The sequence below is a fragment of the Sturnira hondurensis genome, unplaced genomic scaffold, assembly GCF_014824575.4.
Source record: "Sturnira hondurensis isolate 20B ecotype Veracruz unplaced genomic scaffold, ASM1482457v3 Scaffold0023357, whole genome shotgun sequence".
Taxonomy (NCBI): domain Eukaryota; kingdom Metazoa; phylum Chordata; class Mammalia; order Chiroptera; family Phyllostomidae; genus Sturnira; species Sturnira hondurensis.
Genome location: NW_028095988.1, coordinates 9,444,036 through 9,463,285, shown reverse-complemented (window position 1 = coordinate 9,463,285; position 19,250 = coordinate 9,444,036). Strand labels below are relative to the sequence as shown.

The 19,250-nt window shown below is 40.8% G+C and overlaps 1 protein-coding gene across 5 annotated transcripts in view; it reads right to left on the bottom strand.

Moving 5' to 3' along the window:
- Positions 1-19,250, bottom strand: part of STXBP6 (syntaxin binding protein 6) — a 270,879-nt gene that overhangs the window by 204,803 nt on the left and 46,826 nt on the right. The gene's annotated exons all lie outside the window — the stretch shown is intronic.

The window sequence follows — 19,250 nt, the reverse complement described above, 5'->3', positions numbered from 1 at the left end:
GGCAAGTTAGAACGCTGGCATTCATACGATTAAAAATTTAATATTCATAGTGGTAACTGATCTTGGTGGATGTCTCTCTCATCCAACTTTCTCCCTTAAATCATAAGAAAACAAATCCTAATGCTAACTCCCAAATCATAGCAGTGAAGAACAGCAAAGTGAAGATTAGCACTAACATCGCTCTCCACTCTGCTTGAAGGCCCTTCCAAGTATCAGTTATGACAGCAGCCTGCAGTGTGTGGAAGGTGAGAACAGGCAGTATGTCAGGGGGAAGAAGGAAAGAGAGAGAAAACACGAGTTATCACAGTTTTATTCTTTTTCTTATGATTTGGCACAAAATTAAGCATTGAACTAGAATACCTCTAAGTCCACAGATTCCTCAACTTTTGGCTATCAACTTTTATTCCCTTGAAATTTCCGTTTATATTTCCTCATGTGGCTGCTGCACCTAAAAGCAGTGATGGCCTACCCAAGTTGCAACAGCCTGAACCAGTCCAAAAAGCACAGAATAGCTTTGGCCAAGTTCCACACCACGGGGCTCTGTACTGACCTCAACTAACGGGAGCCCTCCTGCAGTCTCAGTGCTCTGAGCTATTGGAAAGAAATGCACCCTGGGCAAAGTCACATGTCCATTATCAGTCTGGGAACTAATGCTCTGGCCTTTGTGGTCTCCTGAAAGTACATTATTACATTCCAGGAGCCTGGATCACTGTTGCAAGGGTTTCTCAGTACCTAGTCCAGGCCATGGGAAACACAGGAACTTGTCAAGCCTGAGTTCTTAACTTTGCAACTGTACCCTTCAGTCTCAGTACCAAAACACCACCAGGTGCCTGCAATCTGTAATCAGCGCTCTATTAAAATGCTCTTCAAAATGCCGGAATTATCCTGATTTCCACACACAGCTGTACAAGGTCCTGTTGGGTAACTGAAGAGTCTTTATAGGTTCACATGAGACTCCCCAGAAGCAACAAACTAGAATGCCTCGGTTAGGGCCTGGTATCCAAGCGAGGGATGGGTGGGTAGGCAGCGACCCTGTTGTAAGTGTTGGGATGCCACAGACCAGCCCTACGAATCCAGGTCAGACTAGAGGTCCATAAGCAAATGAAAACTCCACCCCATTTAATCAGCTCTTCTGTCCTTCAATGTCAACCCCTTATTTAATCAGCATGTTCCAGAAAATGACTAGCTTCTGACCTAACTAGCTGTGCAATGTTTGATAGGGAAGAAAAATCTATCTATTGAAAACTACTCTAATACTAACTCGGGTTAAGACTAGTACAAGTTCAAGGTACTACTCATTAACAAATTACAGAGACTCAAGCGCATCTGATCAGGCTCCCCGTCCAGATTCTGGGACCAAGGCACAGAAGTCACTTCTCCCCGTCCCAATCCTACAGATGTTGGAGGGTGAAAAGGAGGCTAAGACTCTCATCAGATGATCTGGGTCTGAGCTCCGCCTCTGCATTTACCTGATGAATACATTTGAGTAAAACTCTGCATCTCTGAGAGCCATATCTTCATCTTTAAAATGTGATAGTGCCATCCACTTCATAAGACTTGTAAAGGATGAGGAAGGAGGTTATGGAAATCACCTCCTACCTGGGATGCCCTGGTCCTCAAAAGTCAGACAGGTATGTAAGGGTGGCAGCTTACAGCTGAAAAATGCATATGCACACCACAGTGTCTTTTACAATGCCTTCTTCAAGGGTCATACTATTTCATCTTCAACTTGTGAGGGAAGGAAGGGGGTGTTGTCATCTTTCCTTGACAGGTGAAGAGAGTGAGGCTCAGAGGAGGGACCTATCTTCATGACTCCACTAGACTTCGTCAGAAAAAGAGATGGATTTTCCTCCCGCAATCCTGTCCTGTCCCCACCGCACCCCTTTGCCTTACCATATGGAACTGCCAGATTAGGCAGGAAAATAATGACAGAGCCAATTTAAGTCTGTTCTACTGTGGATGGAGCGTTGTTACCATGGGAGATGCAGGGTAGAAATTTAGAAAAAGGCAAAGGCAAGGGCAAGAAAAGATAAAAGGAGGTACACACAAAGAGCAGAGCAGAGCAGAGCAGAGCTGGGTGAGATACAGCTTCACCCATTCATGGTGCAACGGGCCCTAGGAACAAGAGGAACAGAGGAACAGAGATCAACACAGTCCTCTCCCTCGTGGAGCTTGCAGTCTGGGTGGGGTGGGAGGGGAAGCAATCAACAAGTGAGCAAATCAGCGCGGCAGTTAAAAATAAATCAATTTAGACACATCCTGTGGGTTTAGCCATTAAGCAAAGTGATAAGGAATATAGTCACTATCATTGACCACTAACTGTCAGGCAGGACAATCAAATCCTGTGGAGCCAAAGCTCTTCAAACCTTCCAAGAAGAAATTCATCTAGTGTTCATGAATATTTCTGTCCCAGCAACAGAATGTTTTTTATTGTTGGAGGTAACAAGAAATTTCACCTGAAGGGACAGAACCTTCATTCAACACACATTACAGAGTAGTTACTATGAGCTGGGCTTTGTGGAAGGGATGGAGATTATAGGCAAAGTAGATATATTCAAGGAAACGAGTCTAGTTGGAGAGAAAGACAAGGAGAACAGGCAACTAGCAGACAAAAGAAGGGCAGAAGATGCCCTTCTGCCCCATCTTCTGCCCCACAGCGGCAGAAGATGCAGACACCTGAATCCTTAACAGGGGTGTCCAACCTGTGGCCCACGGGTTGCATGTACCTCAGGATGGCTATGAATGCGGCTCACCACAAAATTGTAAATTTTCTTAAAACCTATTTTTCACTCATTAGTTTTCGCTAGTATTTGTGTATTTAAGGTGTGGCCCAAGACAACTCTTCTTCTTCCAGGATGGCCCAGAGACACCAAAAGATTGGACACCCCCGCCAGAGGCTGGCGATCTGGAGATATTTGCTCTGTTCATCCTATCCTTGAAATGTAATTACAGACTGTAGTGAGGTCTGCCTGCACGGATGACACAGGGGTTTCTGCTGCCCTAAAAAGCCATGGATGCTATTGGCTCTGAGTGAATGACTGGGAACTCCACCTGGGATCTGCCCAAGGGGAAGGGTCCGCTCTAGCTCCCTAAGCTAGGAAGGACAAACACCCGAGGGGACACATTTACGCACACAACCTACACACTTTCAGAAAAGCAAGAGGAAACTCTGGATTCATGTATGGAAAAAAGAAATGGTCGTGGAGAAGCTGCTATAGGAAAAAGGTATCTGAGACAAACATAAATTCCTCAAATGTCTATTCAGTGCCAACTATTACTGGGGAATGGGGAGGCGAGATGAAAGGAAATTTCTTTTAAAGTGTTTATCCCCACCTCTGCCCTGAAGTGGCAGTGGCTACATCTGAGGTCGTAAACAAATAGCTTGAAGAATAACTTTTCTTGGCCCATGGACTTTTAGAAATATATACTTTATGTAAAAAAGAGTTCCAGTTTCTCTTGAAAATTGGGAGGACCTGACAATATGAGGCCTGTATGCCTACCTCATCATCACCATCTCCTGAAGCAGTCCACAAATTCACCAGTGCCAGCCACTCCCTGTTTTATTGCACAAACCGAGGCTTAATGAAAACTGACCATCATTCAAGTTGCCCTGTTTTTTTTTTTTATGTGTCCTGTTAATTTAGTCCTGTCTGGTTACTGAGTACGAAGAACCTGATGTAGATACTAAATGAATTAGCCTGACTAGAAAACGTGTAAGAATATATAGGAAAGAAGGAGAACAGTTAAAAAAAAAGTATAGCCTAGTGGGGAAGTAAGCAGAGATCAAATAATCAGGTGAATTTTGAGAAATTAAGCTGAAGGCATGAAAAAGAAAGTGCCAAATGTTCATATCACATAGTCGTCTTAGAAGTTTATAAACACTTTATATTCTCACTTTATATTCTCACAAGCCAACTGCTTGGAGAAAGTGCTACCAAACAGGCTCTGGAGACACAAATAAGGTGAAATGTGGATGGTGGAAATAGCCTTTTAGAGAATACTTCAGTTATAGTTATCAAAAGCTCTGGAAATAGGCATCACAGCAACTCTGCTCCTAAGAATTTATCTTAAGGAAATCAAACAAGTGGGCAAAGATACACATTCAAAGATGATAATCTATGTGACTGGGAATCTTAAAACACCAGCATGATAGTTTTTTTTCATTGACATCCAATTTAATCTCTCTATATTAGGTTAACCAAAAAGTCCATTTAGTTTTTTCTGTAAAATAAAGAACACATTTTTCATTTTCACCAATGACTTTATGATTTGGATATTCTGTGTATGTCTGCTGTCCCCCATGTGACAGAACATTGATTGTTCCCAGTTAATGTCTCAATTTGATCACTGTCAACATCAACTGGTCTACCTGACCATGGAGCATCTCCCAGCGAGAAATCTCCACTATGAAACTTCACAAACCACTTTTGATACGTTCAAGCAGTCAAAACGCCTTCTCCATCCACTGCACAAATCATTTTTTGTGTGTGTGGTTCAGTTGCATTTTTACCTTTCTTGAAATAATAAATCACAATAAGCCAAAATGTTGCGCATTTTCTTCTCTCTTCAATATTAAAATGGCTATACAAAAATTTACCAATTTTGATGTTATTTTTAAATATACAATGATATGAGAGCTATCACAATATAATCTAACAAAATTGTTTCAAATGAATTAAAGATAACTAAGTGCTACTACAGCCATTGTAAGAAAAAAACCAAAGGAACTTTTTGGCCAACCCAATATAAACTTAAAGAGCCAGTGTTCTGCAGAAACGTGAAGGCTGAAACCTTATGTATTCATGTTTTCATCTTTTCAACCAGGCATTTCATTGAGTATCTACGATGTTCCAAGTCTGAGCTAGACCTCAAAAGAGTCACTGCACAGGGAAAGGTAAGCAGGCTGGGAGCGGTCAGGAGACTATGCGAAAGGAGCTTTGAACTTGCAAGGGGGCTCCCAATAACCACTCCGCTCTTAATGACCACTGGCTTTGTATGAAGAGCTTAAATATACAGGGGTGAGTACAAGTAGGTTTATAGTTGTTCGTATGAGAAAACATATAATACAAGAATGAATAATAATTCAAGAATAAACTTTGTACTTGTAACTGTCAATTTTGCCCACCCCTGTATAATATCTGAATTTTTTAAAAAGAGCATTTATGTCTAGCTTGTCTCTTATAGTTCATGTAGTAAATTTCTTAGATTTCTGCATTCATCTAAAGAATTCCTGGAAAGAAATAAACTACACAATGTCACAGGATCATCCCCAGTACAACTGTCATCTGTTTTACTCCTGTGTGTACCTAACACTACACCTCACTACCTAATTAGTCTGTTGATTCTGCGTGTGTGTTCCTATGATACAGAAATCCCCCTGATTTTGGATAGCTGTGTCAAAGTGATGAAATTGTTACTCATTGGGTAAGTCCAGATAAATCCAGAAAAAGCTGAAAAAACCTAATGGGGAAGAGTGCAGGGCTGGGAATCAGGAACTTCAGGACTTTTACTAGCTAAATTAAACTAGATAAATAGCATATATTAAACATAAAAAAAGGAAGCCCAAGTTGGCAGTGACATGGGAGGACACCAAACTCACCCCCCTCTCATGAGCAAAATCAAATATACATGTGTATAGAGAGCGATTACTCCTGAGAGACAACTGAGGGATGAATGAACAGCTTCTGAACAACAATCAAGAGAAAGAGACCCCACAGGGAAGGCTGGGAAACTGCAGGAACCCTCTGGGAGCTGCAGAATCTCTCCAGGTGGGAGAAGCCGGTGAACACCATTGTTTGTATACTCTTCCACCTCTACAGGGTAGGCAGGAGCTCTACTCGGGGCTTTGGCTTATTTGAAAGGTCGCCACACCTCATTCCCAGGTATGTCACCTGTGGCCTTTTGCCTCTAAAGAGAGGAAGCAAAAGGAACAGCAAATAGGCATCATAATGGGCACCTGGCCTTCCAGTCTGGCCTCCCCACTGGGCCACTCCAGCCAGCCTGCCCAGTGCCCCAGGCATCTCTCAAATAAAGAACAAGAGAAATCCCCCCCCAAAAAACTCCAAGGAAATGGGGGCATGTAATCTGCCTGATAAAGAATGAAAAAGAAACAGTCATAAATAAGGATGCTCACCAAACTCAAGAAAGGAACACGGGAACTTAGAGAGAACTCCAACAAAGAGTCAAAAAACATAATAAAGAACCAAGCAAACCTGAAGAATACAGTAACTAAAATGAAAAATACAGTAGAAGAAGTCAACAGCAGATTAGCTAATACAGAATGGACCAATGACCTGGAAGGCAGACTAGTAGAAATCAACCAATCAGAACAGCAAAAAATATTTTTCATTACCACACTGACAGCCTAAGGACCTCCAGGATGACAACAATGACTCTAAGTGCTCAAATATTTGCATTATAGGAATCCCAGAAGGAGAAGAAAGAGAGAAATAAACAGAAACTTTATTCTAAGAAATAATGGCAGAAAACTTTCCTAACCAGGGAAAGGAAACAGACATCAGGTTCAGGGAGCAGAGAGAGTTCCAAACAAGAAGAAACCAGAGAGACCCACACTCAGACATACTGTAATTAAAAGAGCAAAAGTTAGAGATAAACAGATAATCCTGAAGGAAGCAAGAGAAAAACAATGACTTATACACAAAATAACCCCCACTGGCTATCAGCTAATTTCTCAAGCAACAATTTTACAGGCCAGAAGGGAGTGGAAGGATATCTTTAAAGTGCTGAAAGAAAGGAAATTACAACCCAAAACAGTTTACCTAGTAAGGTTATCATTCAGAATGGAGGGAGAGATAAAGAATATCTTGGGCAAGCAAAAAATTAAAGGGGTTCATCACAATTAACTCAGCTTTACAAGAAATTTCTTTACAAGAAATACCCCTTACAAAGGGTATTCTTGAAACATAAAGGTAAATTGCATAACCAGAATTTTTTTAAAATGTGAGAAAGGAAAAAATTGTGACAGGTAAAGCTAAATGTTTAACAAATACAATGAATCAGACTTAAACCACTACAAATGTAAAAAGAAAAGTGTATTAAACTCAGCTCTAACTACATAGGTGAGGAAATACACAAAACAAAAAAAAATCTAAAATCCCAAATAACAAAGTGTGGAGGCAATAGTAAAATTGTAGTACTTACGGAACATATTTGAATTTAGACACCTATCAGTTTAAAAAGACTGCTGTAGATTAGAATGATATACATAAATCTCATGGTAACCACAAACCAAAAGCCTACAAAAGATATACAAATAAAAAAGAAAGAGGAAACAAAACAAAACACAAAAGAATACCAGCAAACCACAAATGAAGAGATCAAAGGTGGGAGAAGGAACAAAGGAGACCTATAAAACAATAAAAAAAACAGTTAACAAAATGGCAAAAGTACATACTTACCAATAATTACTTTAAAAGTAATGGATTAAGTGCTCCAATAAAAAAACAGGGTGGCTGAATGCATTAAAAAATATGAGCCATCTATATGCTGCTTATAAGAGACTCAATTCAAATTGAAATATGCATACAAATGGAAAACTGCAATAAAAATGAACTATTAAGAAAAAAAAAGGAAAGATACATACAAATTGAAAGTGAAGGGATGGAAAAAGATACTGTATGCAAATAGAAACAAAAAGAAAGCTGGGATGGCAGTATTCATATCAAACAAAACAGACTTTAAAACAACAAAAAAAGTAAAACAAAAAGACAAAGAAAGACATTACCTGATTATAAAGGGGTCAATCCAAGAAGAGGATATATATACTCTGGTTTCTCTTCAGATCGTATAAATCTTTCGCCTTTTACCAAGAAGAGGATATAGCAAACATATATCTGTGCACCGAACACAGGAGTGATTAAATATATAATTTATTAATGGATATAAAAAGAAAAGTCCATAGTAATATAATAACAGGGGACTTTAATACCCCACTCACACAGTGGATATATCACCCAGACATACAGTAAGGAAATAATGGCCTTAAATGTCACTTTTGACTAAATCAACTTAACAGACATCTGTAGTACATTTCATCTGTAGTACATTTCATCTGTAGTACATTTCATCTGTAGTACATTTCAGCTCAAAAAAGCAAAATATACATTGTTTTTTCAAATGCACATAGGACATTCTGAGATAGATTACATATTAGGCCACAAAATAAAATAAAAAAATTAAAGAAAAACACAAGCCTCAATAAACTCAAGAAGATTGAAATCATATGAAGCGTCTTTTCTGACCATGACAGCATGAAACTATAAGTCAAGCACAGGAAGAAAGTTGGAAATAGACAAATAGGTAGAGGCTAAGCAACATGCTACTAAACAACCAATGGGTCAAAGAGAAAGTCAAACAGCAAATCAAAAACTATCCTGAAACACATGAAAACGTAACTTTTCAAAACTTATGGGAAGCAGCAAGAACAGTTCTAAGAAGGAAGATCATAGCTGTATAGGCTGACCTCAAGAAACAAGAGGAGTCCCAAAGGAAAAATCTAACTCTATGCCTAAGGAACTGAAAAAAAGAAGGGGGAAAAAAAGTAAACAGGAGGTAGAAAATAGTTAAGAACAGAGCATTAACAAAGCAGAAATTTTTAAAAAATAAAAAAAAACAATACAAATCAGAGCTTGTTCTTTGAAAAAATAAACAAAATTGACAAACCTTAATCTAAATCATCAAGATGAGAGCCCAAGTTAACAAAATCATAAATGAAAGAGGAATTACAATTGATAACACAGCATAAAAGATCATTAAAGAGTACTAGAAACAATTATATGCCAACAAATTTGACAATCCAGAAGAGATAAATAAATTTCTGTAAGTTTATAACCTTCCAAGACTGAACCATGAGGAAATAGAAAACCTAAACAGACCAATTACTAGTAATGAAATTTAAAAAAAACTCCCAACAAATAAAAGTCTAGGACCACATGGTCACAGGTGAATTCTACTAAACATTCAAAGAATTAATACCTACTTCTAAAACTATTTCAAAAAACTAAAGAGAAAGGAATGCTTCCAAACTGATTCTATGATTACCAGCATTACCCTGGCACCAAAGACATTACAAAAAGGTAATTTACAGGCCAATATACTTGATACAAAAATTCTCAAAAAAATTAGCAAACTGGATTCAACAGTAAATATATTGAAGGTATTATATACCATGATTAGGTCGGATTTATCCCAGGGATACAAGGATGGCTAAACATCCATAAATCAATGTGATGCATCACATTAATAAAATAAAGGGTTAAAAACCATATGATTCTCTCAATAGATGAAGAAAAAGTATTTGACAAAATTGAACATCCTTTTGTGATTAAAAACTCTCAACCAAGTGGGTATAGAAGGAACATATCTAAACATACTAAAGACTGTCTATGACAAATGACAAATCCACATGTAATATCATATTTAATGATAAAAAGATGAAAGCTTTTTTTATAAGATCAGGAGCAAACAAGGATGCCCACTGTCACACTTCTGTTCAATATAGCATCAGAAGTCTTAGCCACAGGAATCAGACCAGAAAAAGAAAGAAACTCATCCAAATCAGAAAGAAGTAAAACTCTCATTTTCACAGATGATATCATCCCATATAGAGAAAACCCTAAAGGCTTCACACACACACACACACACACAAACTATTAGAATAAATGAATTCAGTAAAATTGCAGAATATAGAATCAACATATGGAAATCTGTTGTTTCTAGACACAATTATGAATGATAAGAAGGAAAAATTAAGAAAACAATCCCATTTATAATTTCATTAAAAAGCATAAAACACCAAGAAATAAAAAACCATAAGACACCGAAGAACATACAAATAAATGGAAGGATATACTTGATTCATGGATTGAAAAGTCATTAAAATGTTCTTACTACTAATTGCAATATTCAGTGCAATATTCAAAGATTCAGTGCAATCCCTATTGAAATACCAATGACATTCTCTCAGAATTAGAATAATCCTGAAATTTATATGGAACCACAAAAGGCCCTGAATACCCCAAAAAAGTCTTGAGAAACAAACAAAATGGGAAGTAGCATAGCCCCTGGTATGAAATATACTACAAAGCTACAAAAATCAAAACAGTATGGTACTGGCAGAGAAACAGATATATAGATCAATGGAACAGAATTGAGAGCCCACAGATAAATTCTCATTTTTATGGTCTATTAATCTATAACAAAGAAATCAAGGATACACAGTGAGGGTAAAGACAGTCTCTTCAATAAATGGTTTTGGGAAAATTGGACAGGTACATGCAAAAAATGACATTGGATCATTTTCTTACACCATGTACATAAATAAACTCAAAATGGATAAAAAACTTATGCATAAGATGTAAAACCACAAAAACCTTAGAAGAAAACATAGGTAGTAAACTCTCTGACATCACTCTTAGCAATATTTTTATGTGTGTGTATCTCCTTTGGGGCAAGAACAATAAAATAAAAAAAACACATAGTACTGTATCAAACTAAAATTTCTTTCCGCAACAAAGAAAACCATTGACAAAACAAAAAACAACCCAATAAATAGGAGAAAATCTTTGCAAATGATACATCTGATGAGGGGTTAATATTCAAAATACATAAGGAACTCATACAACTCAACACCAAAAATCAAACAATACAATTAAAAAATGGACACACAACCTGAATAGACACTTCTCTAAAGAGGACATAGGGATGGCCCATGGACATATAAGGTGCTTATTTAACATCAGTAATCATCACAGAGATGCCAACTAAAGCCACAATGAGATATCACCTCACACCTATCAGAGGACTATTATCAGTAAATCAAGTGAGTGCTGACAGGGTTGGGGGGGGGAGGGAAAAATCATGCACTGTTGGTGGAAATGCAAATTGGACAGCCACTGTGGAATATAGTATGGAGTTTCCTCAAAGAATTAAAAATGGAACTACCATATGACCCAGCAATCCTGATTCTGGGTTTTTATTCAAAGAAAATAAACACTAATTTGAAATATAAATATATATATATATATATATATACACACCTCCCTATGTTCACTGCAGCATTACTAGTGGTAGCCAAGATATGGAAGCAACCTACATGTCCATCAACATGTGGATGGATAAAGACGTGATACACATGCACAATGGGATATTATTCAGTAATAAAAAGGAATAAAATCTTGCTATTGCAACAACATGGATGGGCCTAGAGGGTATTATACTAAGTGTAATGAGTCAGATAGAGAAAGACAAATTCTGTATGATTTTACTTACATGTGGACTGTAAAAAAGTGAATGAACAAACAAAATAAAACAGAAATAGACCTACAGATAAAGAGAACAAGGCTACAGTTGCCAAAGGGGAATGGGGAATAAACACACACACTGCAATGCCTTAATTAGTTTGAAGTTATTCGGTGTAGGTCGATAGCTTCTGTGTTCCTTGATGCTTAGTTTATTTATGAAATTACTATACTAATGTCCTCTATTCTAATTCTACCCCTCATATCACATAGTTCTCAATGGTATGTAAACATAAAGACAGCTCACGGTATTTACTGAGATAGAAGAATCGTGAATGATTAAATGCAAACTCAAAAGTCATGACAATACAATGCAGAAAACTAAATTTTTCACTTGTTTCTATGCAATTAACTTAGAAACTACATGGAAATTAGCCGAGAAGGAATGCTCAGAAATAAACAAGCTTGATTACAGAATCTGAGCACTGAAGATACCTACTCTATCTGTTACAAAACTGGAGTGCTCCAGATCCTTCTCAGGGGTTGAGGACAGAACCCCAAACCATCATGGTTTGAGATGTACCCTCTGAGCTGAGATTCTATTCTATGTCACATCATTAACTACTGAAGAACTCATTTAAATACATAAATAAAAACAACTCCAGAACCAAATTTTAGCAAGGAAAGGCACAAAGAAGAACAATAGAAGGCAGGCACAGGAAGAAAACAAAAGTCCATGGTATCCCCCCAAATCCAGGTCAATCGACAGCCGAGAGACAACATTAGAGTTGTTCACAGATCAGAAAAGTCAGCTCGGGGTCAAAGAGGAGAGGCAAAAGTCAAGGGCTTAGGAATCCAGGCCCCTCCCATACACCGTACTGTTTGCAAACATCACAGAATGTCAGCAGAAGGCCACCCCTCTCCAGCCATGGGCTCTGCTCTACTAGACAGAGTACATGCTGAGCCAGTGACCTGTGCATTACGTGTCTTTCTCACAGCTAGATTGAGAGGCGGGGATTTCTTCTCCGTCTTAACTGAGCATTAAGATAGTCTCAACCACTGAACACAGGGTGTGTCAATGTTCACCTTCAGTCAGTGGGCTGCAGGACAGCTACACAGGACCAGTGAGAATTCAAGTTGAAAGGGACACCACTGAGAATTGTGGACTCCCAATGATGCTCTTTAAGTGGCCCATGAATGCTTCTCATCGTAGCAGCTAAGACTTTGCAATGCTTCATGTTGGTGAATGTGTGGCTTTTACCTCTGAGGATTGGATTATATTACAAGAGGGTATGTTTAGAATTGCGTGTAGGAAGTGAGTTTTGGGTCAGGCAGGGAAGGGACATACTGGACAGGTTACCTCAGGGTGCCTTGCTTCTCACTTTATGGGAGCTGCCCAGTCTTCTGCCTTTATGAACCACATTGTTTACAAAATGGCTATACTACATTCCCCCAGTCCACCTTCCGCCCTGTCAAAGCTGAGTGGAACAGGGTGGAGGGGGGAGGACTCTTGATCCAGGAAGAGTCAGTTCAGTACAATACAGCCTTGCTTGAAAAGATAAGCTGGGCCATTCAGACAATGAAAGAAAACAGAGCTAATGACTCAAACAGCAGTGGGAGCTAAGCTGTGTCGTTTATGATGCAGAAAGCAGCTGAGGGAAGACGGCATGCAAACAAAAGTTAAGGAGACCACCAATGTGTAGGCTGAGGAAGGAATGGTGCAGCTACGCAGAGAGAGGGAAAGAGGAGAAAACAAAGCACCCAGAGCTGTCTGTGTTCACCCAGCCTCCCGGGTCAAACGCGAGGTTTTGACAAACTCTTATTTTCCGAAGTATCAAATAATTGGCATAGTTGCTGTTACTTGTAAACAAAAGAACTTGCTGAAAGCAACGAACGCTGGCAAATGACTGAAAATCTGCAAGTATGTGTCTCACTTTCTTTTCTCACATATTAGGCCCGACACCTGCCCAACTCGGCTCACAGAGGGTACCAGGAGAGCAGGCAAACAAGTGTGTAACCTGTCACTACTGAGGGGCAAGAACAGTAAAACGACAGCAAGTTCAGACTTTTAAGTAAACGATCTTCCATTGTCTATCTTTGATGCTCAGCTCACTGAGCTTCTATCATCCCCACAGGCAAGACAAATCCAGTCAAAGCACATATTAATACAAGATGACGTCTATATTTTATGTATGGGAAAAAATCAACCAATTCAAGGTTATGATTCCCATAAAACCAAACCACACTAAATGTGTCATCTGGAAAGAAAAAAAAAAGATTGCCTAGAAGACAAACTTTGGTAGTGGACAAGTTTCTCTCTCAGAACTGCCTTTTCTCCACAACTGCACAGCCCCAGGAGCCTTACTCCTCTCACAGGACTTCCGACTACACAGCTGGCAGACGATCCCCTCCAGCTCTAAAGTGGCAAATTCGGCGCCTGGGTCAGCTGGTGGCCTCCTCCCAATATCATTCTTCTTCCTCCCACTGTTTCTCCCCAGGCTGGGCCAGGAGCCCCTCCCTTGTACTGAATGTGCACAGCTTTGTCACCATGCCTCACACAAGACGGGGAATTGTTTGTTTATCGGGTGATGTCTCCAACCAGATTATGAGCTTCTAGAGAAATCCCAGCACCCAGCACAGACCCTGGCACACTGCAGAGCTGAAATGGCCTGTTTCATGGGCACAGACCTGTTCCCTCCTGCTCCACCTGCCTTTCCCTAGTAGTTCTCTATACGAGGGCACCACTTAGCCCAGTCATGTTGAAAGAGGCCGCTATTGCCATCTGCTAACTTTGGTTTCTGTTGGCTCCACTGCCTTCATTCCAAAAATAAGACCATTTCCAGCCCCAAGAAGGCAGAGTCTATGTTCCACATCTTTCCTAAATATATTAAACAGATTTTTTTTTCAAGGTAAAGTTCAAGACACAATCTTTCCAGCTTACAGAAATCAGCTTCAGGTCCCAGGGATCAGCAAACATAAAGGGACACACAGTAAACATTTTAGGTTTTGTGTTCGCAGCTCCTCAGCTCTGAACGTTAGTGTGAAAGCAACCACAGATGAAAACAAATGGGCAGTCCTGTTTTCCAACAAAACTTGATTTACAAAAGCAAATGGCCAATCCACAATCTGGAATTTGCCAACAGCTAATTAATCCAATGTGAAAACACACATGAAGCATATACTTCTGTGCAACCCAACAAGGCCAGGGCTGACGCACGTGCAGCACAGCGTCCCCAGCCTGCACTTCATTAGAGGAGAATCACCGGTAAGTAACCCTGGAAAACAGACCTGATGAGAAAAATCAAAGAAGCACAAACAGGATCGTGTAGTAAACTTCTGAGCAACTAAACTGCTGATCATCAGCTCCTCTTCCCTGCCTTCTGGGACATCATGTCCTCCGGTTTTCTTCCAACCACTCTGACCACTCTCTCCCAGCCTCCTTCACAAACTTTTCCCCACTGCTGTGATCCTTCCTAAAACATTGTTATTCCTCCGGGTCCTGTCCGCTGATTGCGTCTCTCCACATTCTATAACCTCCCTTGATAATCTCATTCATCCTAAGGTTACAGGTACAACCTATGGGCTGAAAAATGCACAACTGATACCCTAGGACCGGGTATCCACAGTGCATTTCCACCAGCTGGAGGAGCCACAAGAACCTCAAATCCCAAAGTCCAATCTCAAATCCCAAATGAATCATCTTCTTCTAAACAGTTTATAGCCTTATGTTCCTGTCTCAGTAAAGGGAACCACCATCCACCTAAGTCACGATTGCGAACTTCCTCCTTAACTCCTCCCCTTCCTTTATTCCCTCTGATTTATACCCTTATCCCGCACACTATATGTGCTATCCCACATTCTAAATCTCTCCACTTCTACCCACTCCTCTTTCTCTCTGTCCTTGCCCTAAATCAGATGGCCATTATCTGCTGCCTAGATAACAGCCTCTGAACAGACCAGCTTTGCCTCCCTCCAATGCAGTTCCCACAGCACAGCTAGAGTCACTTTTCTTCTAATGCCTGGGGCAGATTATTTACCAGCTGTCTCTTAGGCCAGCCCACCCTTTCATAGTCTGCTCTATGATGCTAGAGCTAGAAGTCTGAAACTGCATTTCCCAGACTCCTTTGCAACTGCCTTCCTGTTAAATTCTGACAGTTGGAGCCACTGGCAGGAGACTGTAAGGCAGAGGAGAGAAGCAGCTCTCCTCCTGTTTTCCAGCTCCTGTCAGACTCCACAGCAGCAGCTAGCTCCAGTTCCCCACACACAAGCCTTCCCTCCCCGGAGGTGCAAGCACCTCCTTAGCAGCCAGCCCAGCTCGTGCGGTACCAACTCTGAGTGTCTAGGGATAGTGACCACACCTATTCCCTTCTGTCCCCTCCAGCCCCAGGGATGGCAGCTGCTTCCTGAAGTTTCTAACCTCTAGGTTACCTCTGTTTCCACCATTTACTCTTTCAGCCCTTCTTTACCCTGTGTCCCCCGTCACCTATACTAAATCACCTCTATTTGGAATGTTAGCATCGCCTCTATTACCTGACTGGTCCCTGATCAATGTAGTAGTACTTTGATACCAGCAGTGGTTCCCAGGAAATGAACCCTAAAACTGAGGTTCTGGGGTAGGGTCGCTTACTTCTTTCTTGGATCTTGAACAGTGTTGACCCACGCCTCTCTCCAATACAGTCACTACACAGAAGCTACTAAGGTTTCTACAGAACATCCTGCCATCAAGTTAGCGGTCATCACTACCAAGGCTCACAGGGCTCCAGAGCCAACGTTTCTCTCTCTAGACTCTCTCCTTGCCGCTGCTCCCTCCTCCCCCAGCTGCTCCAATCACTCACTCAAACTGCTTTCCACTTCAGAACCACTGTGCCCCTTTCGCTCCCTTCACAAAGCTGTTTCGCCAGCATGTAACACTGGGCCCCGATCCTCGTGGTTCACCCAGTTAACTCCTACTTGCTTAGATAGCACTTTCTCCAAGAAGTCTTCCCAGATGGACCTGCAGCCCGACCTCATCCATTACAGCAGCGACGCTGCTGCCTGTTAACTCTGTGTTCACAGGCCGCACGGCACACAGTTCTGGAGAGACAGGTGCAATGTTCATCTCGATCACAGTTTTAGTCCCATACAGGTTTTCAATAACAGTTTGTTGAATGAATCAATCAATCAATCCATGAATGAGAGGTATAGATTAATTCCTACTAGGAGAGAGTTAAGGATTCCTTTTAAAGAAGGTAGGGTTTTATCCTGGGCTGCTGGACCCAATCTCCAGCACTGTAGAAATTTTACAGAAAATTTCATCAATATAAATAAAGAGATTTATTTTTCTTTTAGGGGTATCCAAGTTATCAAGCAGCTCTTGAAACATAAACTTCTCGGGAATGCAACTTGCATCTTTGGGATTTATCCATAGGCAATCACATAGGGAAACTACTTTAAAAACATAGTAATCAAACTCCCTCGGGCGCCATCGGCCCTGCGGCCTCTAACCTAAAATGTGTACTGACATCCCAGTAAACTTACTTTATTGCTTTCCTTTCAAAAAATTCATACACACGAGATTTCAGAAACTGTTTTAAACTGAGTATGTTATAAATCTGAACACTCCTTTCAGAACTCAGTAAATGGAAAGAAAAGCACTTCAATGTAGTAAAAAGCTTTATATTGACCTCTCTATATAGATTTACTATATAAATTAGAGATGGGTTTCTGTATTTGGAACTCAATCTCCCCCACCTCTGCCCCAAAGAGTTGAAATAATAAGAGAAATGGCTATGTTTTAATATAGTTGTATAGCTTTATGGGTAAAAGTCACAGATCTGTGTGAATTTTACTTCTTAAAACTTGCCTTTTATACTTTAAATTTAGTCATAATGAAATAGGTCAGACAGTGGCCAAAAGCTTCTAGGTTAATTTTTTTCTTCAAAATAATTTTTATTTAAAAATAAGTTCTTAAAGCAAAGAAGGTTGATTTTTTTTTTAATGCTTTTTGGCCATTTAGATACAATAGGTTTATTTCTGCTGACTAAACAGTGTTGAGACACGCCAGTGAAGCCAGGATGAGTGGAACAGGGAACCTGAGGCGGAGAGCGGAACAGCCCGGCCAAGCAATTTCAGCCACACACAGAAATTCACTTCCCTAGAGATGACATCTAGGCTCTGTTGTATTTCAGCTCCAGGCCCAGAAAAGCAGTAAAACCAGGTGGGGGAAGCCAGGCCCCACTGCAAAGATGAAGGACCCCCTGCCCTGGCACTGAGATCAGGATCCTGAAGCAGCACAGCTGCAGAACTGATGAATATCTGCTGAAACCCTTCCTTAAGATTCTCCGACCTGCAAGACAGATAAAAGCCTCAAGACAAAGGACCCAGCAAGCTCAGGCTCAGACGCAGGCTCCACCCCCCCACCTCCCCCACCCCCCGGGGGAGCAGCCCATGCCGATCCCTTTGCTCTCTTCTTCTCTCTCCCTCCCCCACAGGCACACACCTCCTAAACTTGAAGGGATCGCAGGAGACTCGAAACCAGGGGAACAATGGGCAGCAGCAGCTCGTCCCAGGCTAACCCCCTGAACGTGTCTCCCAAACCCCCTTTTCTCTGGCTTCCCAGTGAGCTCAGGCAGCCCAGCCCAGGCTCTCCTGTTGCTTCCTCTGTGCTAGGCCCTCCCTTGTTTTACCGTCTCCAGCTTTGATCAATGTGCCCTCAGAGTCAGTTGGACTCGTGTTGTGAAATCTTTCCTACACGAAGTCAAGAACCCACACACTACAAGTGGTCGGTCTTAGGCAGACCTGCTTAGTAACATTGTAACACTACAATTCAAAGGTTTTTGTCGTTAGAAATTTGGTTAATCGTTTACTTTTTTTTCTCGATCTCTTGATAGCAGCAACATACTTAGCACAAATCCATGATGACACATCTTCCTCCTTATTTATTTCCAGGTAATTATATTAAGACTATTCTTGGCATGATGTTAAAATAGCACAGCAGAACAAAAGGAGAAATCATTCTCCAAAGTTATTTAGTTATTCAAAATAGTAAAAGAACAATAGACAGGAGAAGCAATGTTCTATTTCTTTACTTTGACAACGAATCAAACGCCTGGCTCTGCCCCTTTTTCTCTTCAACTTCTCCCTCACCCCCAAATTCCTTAGTGAACTTGCAGTTTTGACCTAAATGGGCTTGCTACACCTGAATCTCTCAGCCTCATTTCCCTCCGAGAACTCTGCTGAAGACAATAATCTCCAAATCACTTCTCCTGTGAGTTTCTTAACTAGGTCACTGCCACTCTCTTCTCAAAAAAGAGAAGGAAAGGGAAGGAAGAAGAAAGGGGAGGAGAAACAGCCCCTGAGCACACAAAGACCCGGGAAAGTATGAGGACACGCCCTTCGGAGAATTGACAGCTAAAAAGTGAAAGTAAAAAAGTTTCGAAACTGTTGGGTAGAAGGAGCCAGGCTGTAGGGGACCAGTTTGTCTTGGTCTGGCAAATGTGACTCAGCTCTGTATGGAAAACCTGCAGATGCGAAGTGGTGGGCAGGAGCCAGACCTTCAAATGGAGTTTTCCCGTGGGAATCAGGCCTAGAAAATGCATACAGACTGTTATGGCTTGCTCTTGCTAAAACTCCCTCACCCTGGTCTAAAGCAACAAATGTATATTGTTTATCCTCAAGGTAACTTCCAAAGCCTGTGTGAGCTCTCCCAAGGACGGAGCTAATGAGCTCATTGTCATCCCCCTCTGCATGTTATTTTTATTTCCTTGATTGTACCTAGAATGTAGACAATAATATTCTATGTGATAGATAATAAATCTTTCTCTGATGTAAGACCCCAGGAAAACAATAAAAGTCTGTCTAGGCAAGGGTCGGTACGCTCCCCTCTTGAGGAAGTGGCCGAGGCACCACAGGCACTTTCCCCTTGAGAGAGTAGTTGTGCCTGTTCCCTTTATCCACACAGGACTTTTGTCGCAGGTGCATTCATTCTCGTTGTCAGCCACAACAGGCAGACTC